Below are 16031 nucleotides of genomic sequence, written 5' to 3' on the forward strand. Positions count from 1 at the left end.
TGACTTTTTACTAAAGACAATAGTGTATTATATTATTAGACATGTCTGTCCAAAAATGAATGATGTTAATATGAAGATCTATATATTTGTATATTTATTGCTTGCATCTTAAAAGAAATGATGATAGTAAGACCCCAAAAAGATTTGGGAATCAAAAATTTACAGACTACTTTCTCTCTCTTCTCTTGGCGATTTTCTAGGCGATTTTAGACTTTTCTTCACCGTCCGGTGACTCAGCTTTCCGCCGCTGCGGATTTTCCGATCTTCTGAATTTAAAGTTAAAATCTCATGGCAGAAAAGAATCTATGGTTAGATCTCCAAAAAATATCTTTGGGATCTTAGATAAATCCTTTCAAGCTCTCCACTGATGTGAAGAATAAGAGAGATGCAGAGCATCAATTCAGCCTCGTCGTGAAAGGAGTTCACCCTTCGCAAAACCCAGCTGGGATTAAGATCATGATGCCAAAGATATGGAAGTTAGAAGGAAGGATTACCAGCCGAATTAACGAAGATGGCACGGTTCAGTTCTTTTTCAAACAGGAACATCATATGCTATCAGTTCTTGATAACGGTCCTTGGACTTATAAAGACTGGCTGGTTATAGTGGATAGGTGGACTCGAAGAAACTATTCTGACTATCTTTGCTCTACTCTTTTCTGGGTAAAAATACAAAACATTCCAGATTCTTCAAGAAGTGAGCAAACGGTGACTAAAATTGGAGGAATTCTGGGGCAGGTTGTTGACCACTACATTAAACAACCAGATGGTAATCAACCAGGTGAGGTTAGAGTTAGAGTCAAGATTGATGCATATAGTAGGATAATCTTCACCGATATATCCACTTTGATGAACATGGAGAACCGGTTCTTATAAGATTCACCTATGATAAACTAAGGAGGTTATGTTCTACTTGTGGAAGCCTAATTCATCAATCTTCAACCTGTGACTTCCATACTCAATTAGAAGACCAAGCCAGGCCCCCTACTCAGATTTTGGCAGCAGAACAAGAGAAAGATATGGATACTCTTGAGCAGAGCAGGAACAATGATGGTACCATTAATAATCTGATAGATGAAACCATGGGGGAAGTTGCAGGTTCTACCATTAACATGGAAATTTCAGATCCTCAACTTCAAGATATCTCTCAGGGGGAGCATATTGGCTACCTACAACAAAAAGATCTTCCTAAAAAGGAGAACCATGTACTTACCATAAGAGAGGAAGGAGACATTTCATCTGCAGTTCATGATCGAGGTACAAAGCGGAAATGTCCAAATCTTGAAACTGAAGATTTAGTTTCAGTAACGAGAAGACGTATTCAAGAACCGGAACTCATTGCAACAACAGGGGAGGTGGAAACCCCGAAGCCACCACTTCCAAGATGAGGCTTTTGCACTGGAATTGTCAAGGTTTGAGGAACCTCTTGACAATTCCTTACCTAAAGGATATCAATCGTAAGTATAAATTTGATATCATGTTCCTCGTAGAAACTAAAAATAAGGATAGCTATGTACACCAAATCGGCGTTGATCTTCACTTTGATCATCATATTTTGGTTGCTCCTGCTGGTTTAAGTGGAGGATTAGCTATTTTTTGGAAGAATACAGTGAAATGTGATCTCGTATCATCACCGTCGCTTTATTATACATATATTAATATAACTGAAGGGCCAACACAATTTTGTCTGACATATGTTTATGGTAATCCTAAGAGGAAGCCAAGGCAACTTATGTGGAATATGATGGAGGATTTTGCTAAAGCTGGGGTTTATCAGAGCAAACCAAGATTAGTGTTAGGGGATTTTAATGAGATAATGCATAATGGGGAGAAATTTGGAGGGCCAGCAAAACCAGAATGGCAGTTTGGTAATTTCAGGAGAATGATAAAAGCTTCTGGTCTCCATGATGTTAAGACCTTTGGAGGTGAGTATACTTGGGTTGGCAATAGAAGAATAGGCATCATCAAGTCCAAGCTGGATAGAGTGTTCTCAACAGCTGATTGGAAAAATATTTACCCAAATGCCTTTGTGCAGTTGCTTGGTTGGGTGGGTTCTGATCATAGACCCTTGTTCCTTCAGACAGCCAACACAAAGTAGACTGGGAAGAAATTATTCAGATATGCCAATCGTTGGCGTTTTAATCAACAGGTTTATGCAACTATCCAAGCCACTTGGAGTAAGCAATGTGATCACCTTCAGCCACATCAATTTCATGAAGCTCTTAAAAGATGTAAAAATGGCTTATCCCGATGGAAAGTTGAGGAAAATCTTAATGCGCATCAAAAAAATCCAACAGCTTCAAGCTAACCTTCAGAAAGCGTATGATTCTCCATCCCTTGATTATAATTATATTTCTACTATTAAGTCTCAACTCCAACATGAATATCGAATGGAAGAGGAGTATTGGAGAACAAAAAGCAGGATCCCATAGTTGCAAGCTGGTGATAAAAATACCAAATACTTTCATGTCAAAACTCAGCAAAGAAGGAGTCAAAATCATATCACTTCTTTACAAGATGAGAGAAGGAACATTAAGCAGAATGAGACAGAAATTCAAGATATCATCCATTCTTACTTTGTTGATATATTTACTTCTAATGGCAGGAGAGAACTAGAACCAGTTCTGAAGCATATCAATCCGAAAGTAACAGATGAAATGAACTCCAAATTGACAGACCCTGTTACGGAAGAAGAAATCTACCAAGCTTTATGCCAGATGAATGAGGATAAATCACCAGGGCCAGATGGATTCAATGCAGGATTCTACAAACAACACTGGCATACGATTAAATCAGGTGTGGTAAATTTCGTCAAATATTTTTTCCAAACAGGGTACTTGAACCCAGAGATAAATCACACTAATATATGTATTGTCCCTAAAGTGGAATCTCCTATTCAAGTCAAGGATTTCAGACCGATTAGTTTATGCAACATAGCTTATAAACTAATCTCTAAAATATTGGCAGAGCGGCTCAAATACTAGGATCCTCTAGGTGATGTTGTATAGATTGATCATGTTAAATTAGGGTTTGATATGGGCTTCCAACTCAAAACCAATTGGCAATGAGTGGAGAGGCCCTAAACCTTTATATATTACTCAAGTCCCTTTACATCTATCAGATGTGGGATCTTTTCTCCACACGCCCCCTCGAGATGATGGCTCTTTTAGCCATTAATCTCGACAGAATCCATCACTCCCCCTCGAGATAATGCTCTCTCTTTTTAGCTATCTCGATGGAATTGGGCCTTCCCTTGGGCCATCAATTAATGGGGTGGTCGGGCCTCTATCCGGCTGGACTAGTTAACGGGCAAGCGTGTGTAGGCTCTGATACCATGTTAAATTAGGGTTTGATATGGGCTTCCAACTCAAAACCAATTGGCAATGAGTGGAGAGGTCCTAACCCTTTATATATTACTCAAGTCCCTTTACATCTATCAAATGTGGAACCTTTTCTCCACACGCCCCCTCGAGATGATGGCTCTTTTAGCCATTAATCTCAACAGAATCCATCAGATCAAAAAATAAATCCATTGCCTTAAAAACCTTCTCACATTTGCTGTGTAACCCTGTGATCCTATCACCTCCATGGTTCCTTGAATGACTTCCTCATAAGCATTCTCAAGTTTGCTTCCTTCTAGACATATCCCAAATCCAACTTTACAAATCACACTCCCAGAGAGTTTCACTAACTTGCGATTCAAGTTGACNGTTCAAGTTTACCGGTCTCTCCATTGAAGCAGATTGTATCATGAATTGGACAAAAGAGGCAACTTCTTCTTGTCTTATATGTTGAAATGATTTTACCCTTTTTGCGGTGTAGAGTTCAACAACCGTCATCTTTCGTACTTCTCTCCAATATTTGCTATAGAAAGAAATATGCAAGATCTTTTAAATTGTATGTAATTCTTGCAGGATATGTCATGTAAGGTCTTGAACAACAATCAGCATCAAACGTTTTTAAGACATCTTTCACCGTATCGGGAGTTGATGCCACAACAGCAGAGACATATCCAAACTTTAGGGACATTAGAGACCCATATTTTTCAGATAATTTGAACATCGAACGTTGACGTTTTGTTCCCAACTGGTACAAGTTACCAATTATAGGAAGTCTCGGTGGTCCAGGAGGCAGATTGCTCTTTGTCTTTTTCGTGCTCTTCGATATGAGTGATGCAAAGAATACGAATGCAACAATGATATATCACAAACTCATTTTGTTTCCTATACAAAAAAGGGATAGTTTATATATATAAGTCAAAATTTTATAGGGTGATTTACTCAAATGTTATCCAAATTAGGTAATATTACCAGAATACACAAAAAAAAAGATTTTATTCCTAGAATATTTCGGGTATTTTCAAAATACCCAGCGTGCCCTTGTTTTATGTTACCGGAAAAAACGTTATTACAAAAATGTCATTGCCACGTTAGACGCCACGTCAGAAATCGCTGACGTGTAACCATAACTCAGTCGTAACGCGTTACAAATGAATGTTGTGGTTGAGTTATAGGTATGTTGCGGATGAGTTATGGAAAAAAAATATTTGAGTAAGAGCGGACATGACTTATAGCATAACTCAACCAAGCGTTAAGGTTGACTTATTAAAATCTGGTTGAGATATGCTATAACTCAGCCGTCCTTACGGCTGAGTTTTCACCCGATGGTTGAGTTGTCAAAATTTTGGCTGAGTTATCACTACGACACGACTGAATTACCATTTTCCGACTGGTTGAGTTATGAAAAACGGCTGACATATGAGCAACTGTTACGGTTGAGATATCGTACAACTCAACCGTGATAGGCAGACTTATCGTACAACTCAATCGTGATAGGCTGACTTATCATACAACTTAACCATTTGACGGTTGACTTAGTAGCAAAAAATTAATTACTAGAATGTTATTCAGTTACGGCTGACTTATTAAACGATACGGCTGAGTTACATATTTTCAGTTGATGAAGCGGCTGAATTTGGCAGCAATTTTTTTGCTTTTTAATTACTGTAATGTTTTTCATGTTGTGACTGAGTTTTATATAGGCTGAGTTATTAATTGTTTGATGGCTGAGTTGCCACGTCGGACGCAGCATCCATGTCAGCATTCCATGTCATCTTTTTTTTCTCCGGAAATACGAAACGTCGTTCGACTCTTGTTCTTCAACTGGTAAATAAGTGAACTATTTACCTTCTTCTTCACTTTTCTTCTTCACCTAGTTCTTTCTACTTCTTCTTCACATTGTTCGTCACCTTGTTCTTCTACTTCTTCTTCACCTTGTTCTTCATTTTTCTTGCATGGATCCAGTTCCAGTTCTAGTTGTTTCCGGTTCTAGTTGTTTCCGGTAATTGGGTAAAGACACAGAGATATGTATTTAACACCGAAGATATATGGAGGCACAACACACGACAAGCTTGTGAAGCTTGTTCTTGAAGACTACGGATTGGACGCGTTTAGCCATGAGCTAAAGCTGAGCTACATGTTCTCGAACAAGGCACTGAAACTAATGGCGCATGATACTCCACCAGTTTTAGTCTCCAATGATCGACAGTTGCAATGTTTTTTGGGGCTATGGAAACCGATCAGCTATGTCTCTGTGTAGAGTTTTCGGCGAAAGAGTCTACAGAAACTAGTGGAGGTAGAGGAAGTATAATTCGGCCAAGCAGTGACTCGAAAGAAGAACCTACATAAGAAGTGTACGGTGGGGGATTTGAAGGCACTTGTTTTGATTATGGTAAGATCGTTGACAAAGAAAACCAAGAAGAAGAAGAAGCAGTCGAAGTAGCATCTGACGAAGAAGAAGACGATGAACTTTCCACCCGATTTAATGTTTTCGACGATTCTGATATATCAGCCATTAAAGATTTATAAATCACTATAACTCAGCCGTCACATGAATCGACGAGACCTTNGTCACCTTGTTCTTCTACTTCTTCTTCACCTTGTTCTTCATTTTTCTTGCATGGATCCAGTTCCAGTTCTAGTTGTTTCCGGTTCTAGTTGTTTCCGGTAATTGGGTAAAGACACAGAGATATGTATTTAACACCGAAGATATATGGAGGCACAACACACGACAAGCTTGTGAAGCTTGTTCTTGAAGACTACGGATTGGACGCGTTTAGCCATGAGCTAAAGCTGAGCTACATGTTCTCGAACAAGGCACTGAAACTAATGGCGCATGATACTCCACCAGTTTTAGTCTCCAATGATCGACAGTTGCAATGTTTTTTGGGGCTATGGAAACCGATCAGCTATGTCTCTGTGTAGAGTTTTCGGCGAAAGAGTCTACAGAAACTAGTGGAGGTAGAGGAAGTATAATTCGGCCAAGCAGTGACTCGAAAGAAGAACCTACATAAGAAGTGTACGGTGGGGGATTTGAAGGCACTTGTTTTGATTATGGTAAGATCGTTGACAAAGAAAACCAAGAAGAAGAAGAAGCAGTCGAAGTAGCATCTGACGAAGAAGAAGACGATGAACTTTCCACCCGATTTAATGTTTTCGACGATTCTGATATATCAGCCATTAAAGATTTATAAATCACTATAACTCAGCCGTCACATGAATCGACGAGACCTTTCGTCTTCCAGTAAATATTATAACTCAGCCGTAAAGTCATATATATCAGCCATTTACTTTCATATTGTTTCTTGTGATAACTCAGCCATAAAACATTATAACTCAGCCGTAACATGAATCGACGAGACCTTTCGTTTTCCTGTAAATATTATAACTCAGCCGTCAAGTCATATATATCATTCATTTACTTTCAAATTGTTTCTTGTGATAACTCAGCCATAACTCACTATAACTCAGCCGTCACATGACCTTTCGTTTTCCCGTAATGATTATAACTCAGCCGTAAAGCGATATTTTGGCGGAAAACCATCAGTTAACCTAATAATAGACATATTTCCATTCTAAATTTAAATTTTGAGTTATAATAATTTTAATATTCAATTGTTGGAGAAATACTTTTAGAAAAATAAAATTCTCAATTCGAATAATAATTATTTAATTATTTGCAATAATATCTTGTGATAAAAAGCTTACTTTATGAATTTATTATGCGTGTGGATTTGAGCAGATACAAAATTAGTTATTTTTCGCGCTTCTCTAACCACACTTTTTGTGACATCGAGAGACGTTTTAATACTTATTAGGAATCTGACATAACAAAGGATCCAGGAAAGAAAGAAGAATACGTTTTCATATTATTGAGAAGACCCTAAACGATAACTCAGCCATAACTTTACCATAATTCCGCCATCCATCAAATTAGAATGACTAAATAACCGACCAAACCGAACCGAACCGAAAACTATTTTTTCCATTAATTTCGGTTAATTACGGTTATATTTGGCTTGCTATCGGTTATATTAAGTTGATTGACCTAATTTGGATAACATTTGGATTATTTATGGATATATATTCATCTAACCGACCCATAACCGGAAATAACCAAAAAGTAATTTCAAAAAAATTTAAATTTTCAAATGGTTATCATATTAGTATATCCAAATTACCACCTTAAACCAAACACAATTTAACCAAAACCAAACTATTATATTAAAACCCATAATGTTGGAAATATGAACCCTAAACCTCTAACCCTAACCCTAACCCCTAAATGTCATGTTTTGAATGTTTTACACATTTTGATCAGACTCTGTAAAAATCAATCTTTGTCTATAATTATTACTTTTTATTGCTTATAATGATTGTAATATTCATTTTTTCATTCTATATTTTAATTTTGAGTTATAATAATTCTAATTTACAAATATTTCATAAGTCAGCCGTTTAGGTCGATAACTCACCCATATCAGTCAATTGTTTGAGAAATACTTTTATTAAAAAAAAAATTTAAAATTCAAATTCAAATTTTGNATTTCGGTTAATTACGGTTATATTTGGCTTGCTATCGGTTATATTAAGTTGATTGACCTAATTTGGATAACATTTGGATTATTTATGGATATATATTCATCTAACCGACCCATAACCGGAAATAACCAAAAAGTAATTTCAAAAAAATTTAAATTTTCAAATGGTTANCCAGCCAACCATCAAATTAGAATGACTAAATAACCGACCAAACCGAACCGAACCGAAAAAAATAATTTTTAAAATTTGGTATTTTTGAATTGGTATGTTTGGTTAATTTCGGTTATATTCGGCTTACTTTCGGTTATATTAAGCTAATCTACTTAATTACAATATATTTTGAGTTATTTATTGTTATATATTAATCTAACCGACGCATAATCGGAAATAACCAAAAAAACTTGATTTTTAAAAAATATATTCAAATGGTAATAATATTAGTATATCCATATTACCACCTTAAACCAAACACATTAAAACACATTATAACCAAAACCAAAAAACAAATAATGTTACTCATCTCAAACCCTAAACCCCAACCTTAACCCTAACCCCTAAACGTCATGTGTTGTATGTTTAACACATTCAGGTGAGAATATATAAAAATCAATATTTCTCTATAATTATTACTTTTTATTGGTTATAATAACACATTCAAGTCAATAACTCAGCCATCACTTAGTCACTTCGTCGGAATTTTTTAATTTTTTATTCGAATTTTGATTTCAATTTTTTAATTATTTTGTATAACATATTGTGAAAAAACTAATTTATAAATTTATTACGCGTGTGAATCTGAGCAGGCACAAAATTATTGTTTGGGTTTCCCCAACAATACTTTTTAAAAATTTATTATGTGAAAGACCAAACTAAGTCGTACCAAGTACATAACTCAGCCATAACTCAGTGGTACGAAGTACATAACTCAGCCGTACGAAGTACATAACAGAGATAACTCAGCCGTACGAAGTACATAACTCCATAACATATATGTTTATTTAATATTTATCAATATTATCATATAGCCTCAATTCAATGTGTATCATATGGCCTCAATTCAATATTATATAGAAAGATGGCAATTTGTATAAGCTGTGTTTCTTAATTAATTTATAGTTTTATGCATACTCTATACAAGCACATCTTAAATGATAAAACACTAAGAGGAACAGAGATCAATTGCACAAACCATTTGACTTGAATTGGACATTTTAGCTGTCCGTAGCTCATTTTCTAGCAATGATTTGCTTTCTTGTATAACTCTTGAAGAAATAACAGGCTGCGAAGGACCAAAGAAGGAACCAAAGCTGCATAAAAAAAAAAGATAAATTAGGTGATCATCATCAAAACACATTCCAGAATAATTAGAAAATGTACTTAAACCACGTCAGTCGAAACTGTTTGATTTCCTTTTTGACATAAACAAGAAAAATTTAACAGTGGATTCTATAAAAAAAATGCTTAGTGACATGGACAATAAAAAATGATGTGTATTTTAATTTGTTGATGTGTATTTTTTTTTAATTTTTTATTCAAAATCGAAAAACAAAACCCAAGGGGTAAATTGTAATTATCCCGACGGCACTAAACATTTGAGTAATTTTCAAAAGATTTATAAATATGAGTAATAAACCAACTTTTGGATAACATTTGAGTAATTCTTTCTATTTTATAACGTTCAATGTCAAGTGGACGATGAACCACACAACAGAAAAACAAGATAAATGGATTGAAAATATAGAACCGCCCTACCTAAAATCACCAAAGCACCCTAACTATTAATCAAGGCAATACAATTAAAAGAAGAGTCCTTATATATTTTTCCTATCACTACTTTTTAGTTTCACATAATATTTAATATTAAAGTGTTTCTATAACGATGACGACGAGTACTCACTCTATAAACTTAGATAATAATATATACACTCCTAAACTGAATGATTATAAAAAACAGTTACTAATAAATAAAAAATATTTATATATATATATGAGAATATAGTCAAAAACATCTGGAGAGAGACAGAGCAAGAGAAATCCACAAATTACCTTAAAATTGACGTTTATGGCGGAAGAGTTTACACTATAGGGCGAGGGAGAAGAGTAGTGAAATTAGTATTGTATATATATATATAATTTTTAATCATTGATAAGAGACGACGTACATAGGAGATGTGGCTGTGTGGTTTGTTTCCATGTATGTGGCTGCGTGGAATGCATTGCGGATAAATTACTTTTGAAATAAATGTCCACACACTGCAAAAAAAAAAGTGCATTCATACCACATGATAATAGCTCGATTTACTCAACTACTATTAAAGATTGTTTGTAATTTTGGTTATTATAGTATAGTGCAGGGCCGGCCCAAGTTAGTTGGATGCCTAAAGCAAAAAAAATATATATATTCGAAACATGTATATTCTAGGTTCGAACCCGTCAGGTCCTGCAAGTTTGTGAACGACAATGACCAATGTACCACAACAACTTTTCAAATATGATGCCCATTAATTTTACTATATTATCTGCTGTTTAAAGCATGTGCTTTACTAGCTTTAGCTACGGGCCGGGTTTGGTATACGTTTATTAAAAAAACTTTTTCTTCCTTTTTTCCTCTCTCTCACTAAAAATCAAAAGCTCTCCCTTCTCTCTAAAAACACCCGACGCCGCCTAGGTTAAACCGGCTCCGGTGGCTTCTTTAGCATCGGAGTTGGGGTTTTTCTTGATCTTAAATTTTGGCTCATCCATGTCCTTGTTTTCTTCTAACGGCCTCAGATATGGTAATTTCAGATCTAGATTATGAAGCTTAAACCTTATCGCCATTTGGGTTCCTGTTGCTTGTCTATAAATTTTTGTCAAGCTCAGCTACGGATCTGGCTGTCCCCTTTCACGGCTGAGGTAGCCGTCAGCCGGATCTAGATCTCCTTCCTTCTATGGCTAGGTTCTGGATCTGTCTCACCGCCTCTGAGGGTTCTCAAGGACCATCATAAAGAGGAACGCACGACATCTCCATTCGGTTTTAATTTTTGGTAAAGGAGAATCTTGTATTCTTATCTGCTTGTGTGGTTTTCTTGTCACATATCTATTTTAATTTACCAAAGGTTTAGGTTTTATTGGTCTTCTTTTTGGAGTTCTGGATTTTGATCCGAGAAGTAAACGATTGGATGTAGTGTATTTTGCATGCTCGGGTTTTTTCCCTTTTGTTCACCTCTTTTAGTCTTAGTCTCCGGGAGGGTGTTTGTACTCACCGGTTTTGTTCTCTGGAATGATTAATATCTTTGCCAGCCTTTGTAATATCTCTTATTGTAGATCAATGAAAATCCGATTGACGAAAAAAAAATATAGCGTTTATTAATATCTAGGTGGGAATCTAAAATTATTTTGTACGCGAATAGCCAAAATAATTCACTATATACCGCCAAAACACTTTGGAACCTAAAAAAAAATCACTTATTACCGACTAAAATCTAATTTCTCTCATTTGTTTTCTATAGTTCTTCTCCTCTCCTCCAGTACCTTAGCTATCTTCAGATTAAGATTTTTTTTTTCTCTTCAAAATCTTCGCGATCATTACACTAAACCCTAGATTTGATTTAGAATGATCGAGAGAGAATGAAAGAGAGAAAGAGAGAGCGGATAGGTTAGAACAGGGGAGAAGGAGAGATTCTCATTCCTTGAATAATAATGACCTAGTTACAAACTATTTATAGGGATACAACAGAGTATATATAAGGAAACTACTAGAATGTACATTTATAATCGTAAGAAGAACGGGTTCTTATATCCTAAAAAGAACACGTTCTTATATCATAAGGAGAAAGCGTTCTTATAACTTAAGGAGACCGCGTTCTTAGTGTGTTCATGTTCACAGCTTTTGGCCCTTTTTGTATTAGTCTCGAGGCACTGACGACAAGACGAGCCCAGCCACAGATCCGCGCTTGAGATAGGAGGTAGAGATTACTAAGATCTTTCCAATTGTCTCAGATATGGTGTCGTATCTTTCAGGTGGGTCTCTTAACATGTTGGTGTTCTTCTCTCTCGTTAAGTCTTTGTCGTAAATTGTTGCCTTCTAGGTTGCTTTAATTGTGTGTGAAAGGTGACAGCTTTTAGATTTTGTTTCTATCTCTTTGAGAACAATGGTGTTTCCTGCTGGTTCATGATGTTCAGTTTCATGTTCAAGGATTGGCTTAGTTGCAGTTAGTTAGTTACCATCTATTATTCATACTGATTACTTGTTTTTCTCCTAGTTAGATCATTTTCATGAAGTGAAGAGCAAATAAGAGACAAATAAACTCTTTTATGATTCACAACTTTCACGTAAGTATTGTTTCCCTTGCTCTTGTTAGACCTTTAAGTCTGTAGCTATTTATTGTTTCAACTTAATTTGGTTATATCCATTTGATTCTCATAACCTCCTCATATAGTTTAACTTTGTCCATTACTAGTTTTCCATGTCCCCTATGATTTCCTTGTACCGACAGAAGAATGAGGATGCCCAACGCTTTTGAAGTTCACTTGTCGTACTATCCTTAAAACTGGTGAGGTTCCAAGATTATATCTAAAGAAAGCGAACAGATCCTAGAGATGATATACAGCTCCATGTACCTTCTATATCTTCTCACTTGGATGAGTTACATGTGCATGTTCTTAGAACTTAGAAGTTTGTCTCTATTTTTTTGGTGATGTTAGTCTATTTTAATTAAGATTGGTGGCACTTGATGTTACGTAGGACTTTATGTTATGTAAGACTTCTTTTGCTTAATGTATATACATATATCCAATTAAATAAATTCTGTCAAATAGGATTTAAATATACAATTATTAAATTTATATAGCAAAAGAATAATACTAATTTTGTGTTAACATAAATGTATTATAGAATTCAATTAGTGCTATAATATGAAAATGCTATTATAGCATTTCAAAAACGATATTGTATATGAGGGTCTACCATGACTGCCGATGTCACTGCATGTACGATAACACTATGTAATATCTATAATAAATGTTTTTTCTAGTGCTAACAATGTTAATATTTGTTGTGGTGACACATAAATCTTTTTTACTCGCACAAAAGTCCACACACAAATCTTTTGTTGTAATTTTCTAGGAAAAGATTGTGTATATATATATATATTAATTTATTTTTGGGTTATGATCATTAATATATAGGAGATGTGGCTGCGTGATTTTCTTCCATGTATGTGGCTGAGTGGAATGCATTGCGGGTAAGTTTCTTTTGAAATAAATGTCAACACACAAATCTTTTTTACTCGCGCAAAAGTCCACTTAATTTTTTTTTTGTCGGTTAAATTCCATTGAAATGGAAAGCCCATTAAGGCTGCTACAATTGGTTCACGGAATAAGCCCAACAAGCTGGAATTTTACATATTATCATAATAAAGAAAAAATATTGTAGAATATTCTACACAATAAAAATCCAATTTCAGGACACATGTGTGTCCGCATGTTATGCGTTTGATAAGTCTCCAATGCTCACCGACAACAGCCTTTCGCCGCAAGCTCTGTTCATCTCATCACCGCTTCACCATCAAAGTTTGATATCCTTGTAGATCCATAATACTCTTTATATGATCAGCTAATTTACTGCAATTAGCCACTTGATAAATCCTTCTTCAGAATAACCGCCTCATCAGATTTGTTGGAAACATCGCAAGCTCAATAAAAAACATTTATTAACAAAGAAAAGAGAATTTGTATATATATATGAGATATTAATCACAAACATCTCGAGAGAGACAAGGAGAGAGAACCACAAATTACCTTAAACTTGCCGTTTGTGGCAAAAGATTTTACACTATGGGACGAGGGAGAAGAAGAAGTGAAATTAGTATTGTACATATATATATATATTTGGGTTGTGATCATTGATAAAAGACGACATATATAGGAGATGTGCTTTCATGGTTTGCTTCCATGTATGTGGTTGTCTGTAATGCATTGTGGATAAGTTAATATATATATATATATATATATATATATATATATACTTTTTAGTTTCACATAATATTTTTGTATTAGAGTGTATCTAGAACAATGAAGAGTACTTAAGCTTAGAGAATAATATATACACTCATTAACTGAATGATTATAAAAACAGTTACTAATAAATAAAAGAATTTTTGTATATATACGAGAATATAATCAAAAAAATTTCAGGAGAGACAGAGTGAGAGAGATCCACAAATTACCTTAAACTTGACGTTTGGGGCGAAAGAGTTTACGCTCTGGGTGAGGGATAGAAGAAGAAGTGAAATTAGTATTGTATACATATATATTAATGTATTTTTAGATTGTGATCATTGATAAGAGATGATGTATATAGGAGATGTGGCTACGTGATTTGCTTCCATGTATGTCGCGGCGTGGAATGCATTGCAGGTAAGTTTCTTTTAAAATAAATGTCCACACACAAATCTTTTTTACTCGCACAAAAGTCCACTCAATTCCTTTTTTTTCGGTTAAATTCCTTGTAATGGAAAGCCCATTAAGGCTGCTAAAATTGGTTCACGGAATAAGCCCAACAAACTGGACTTTTAATTATTATCAAAATAAAGAAAAATATTGTAGAATATTCTACATAATAAAAATCCAATTTTAGGACACATGTGTATCCACGTGTGTTGTGTTTGATAAGTCTTCAATGCTCGCCGAAAACACCTTTTCGCCGCAAGCTCTGTTCATCTCGTCACAGCTTCACCATCAAAGTTGATATCCTTATAGATCTATAAAACTCTTTATATGATCAGCTACTTTACTGCAATTAGCCACTTGATAAATGCTTCTTCAGAATAACCACCTCATCAGATTTGTTAGAAACGTCGCTAGCTCAATAAAAAACATTTATTAATAAATAAAAGAGAATTTGTATATATATATGAAATATTTATCAAAAACATCTGGAGAGAGACAGAGAGAGAACCACAAATTACCTTAAACTTGTCGTTTGTGGCGGAAGATTTTACACTATGGGGCGAGGGAGAAGAATAAGTGAAATTAGTATTGTATATATATTTATATATATATTAATTTATTTTTGGGTTGTGATCATTGATAAAAGACGACATATATAGAACATGTGCCATTGTGGTTTGCTTTCATGTATGTGGCTGTCTGTAATGCATTATGGATAAGTTAATATATATATATATATATATATATATATATATACATTTTAGTTGCACATAATATTTTGATATTAGAGTGTATCTAGAACAATGAAGAGTACTCACTCTGTAAGCTTAGAGAATAATATATACACTCCTAAACTGAATGATTATAGAAACAGTTACTAATAAATAAAAGAATATTTGTATATATACGAGAATAAAATCAAAAAAAATCTCGAGAGTGACAGAGTGAGAGAGATCAACAAATTACCTTAAACTTGACATTTGTGGAGGAAGAGTTTACGCTCTGGGGTGAGAGAGAGAAGAATAAGTGAAATTAGTATTGTATACATATATATTAATTTATTTTTAGATTGTGATCATTGATAAGAGATGATGTATATAGGAGATGTGGCTGCGTGATTTGCTTCCATGTATGTCGCGGCGTGGAATGCATTGCAGGTAAGTTGAACTGAGTTTATGATACCAAGCTCTTGGTCATTGTTTCAACCCATATATTGCTTTCTTTAATTTAAACACCTTTCCGGGACCAATAGTGTCTTCAAGTCCTGGTGGTGGTCTCATATAGACTTCATCTTCTAGTTCTCCTTGTAAGAATGCATTCTTCACATCCATCTGCCACAATTCCAAAGATAGATTAGTCTCATCTCCGACCGCATCACGCCAAACTTTATGTTCTTTAGCTTCCTCATAACTTTATGGAATCCAATGTTGATCAATTTGAGTGAGGAACACTTGTTGCTCAACAGGAAAATGTGCCAGAGTGCATACAACTTGTATAGGGTGAGCAACAGCCTCACTATTGTAGAAGATGCGAGGATTTTTCCAGTTCTTAGGAGCAGACTTGNGGAGAAGCACCATCCGCTAGGCTTGACAAGGGCAAGGGTATTGCTGAGGAGTACCTTCCTCAACATGCTGCTGAGACTCCACCGTTGAGTCAAAAAGAAGNATAGCCTCATCCTTTGTAGCCTCAACCTCTGTAGCCTCAACCTGAGTTTGATGTTCTTCC

At 35.1% G+C, this 16031-nt stretch overlaps 2 long non-coding RNA genes across 2 annotated transcripts; both read right to left on the reverse strand.

The window, feature by feature from the left end:
• LOC109128438 lies at nt 13237-14142 on the reverse strand. Its single transcript, XR_002034821.1, has 2 exons — nt 14084-14142; nt 13237-13822 (listed from the first exon to the last, which is right to left on the reverse strand). It is a non-coding gene; the product is annotated as an uncharacterized LOC109128438 (long non-coding RNA).
• Nucleotides 14352-15316, reverse strand: LOC104736537. The gene is made up of 3 exons (XR_759585.1): nt 15273-15316; nt 14825-14858; nt 14352-14716 (listed from the first exon to the last, which is right to left on the reverse strand). It is a non-coding gene; the product is annotated as an uncharacterized LOC104736537 (long non-coding RNA).

This window comes from Camelina sativa, chromosome 13 (genome assembly GCF_000633955.1).
Source record: "Camelina sativa cultivar DH55 chromosome 13, Cs, whole genome shotgun sequence".
Lineage (NCBI taxonomy): Eukaryota > Viridiplantae > Streptophyta > Magnoliopsida > Brassicales > Brassicaceae > Camelina > Camelina sativa.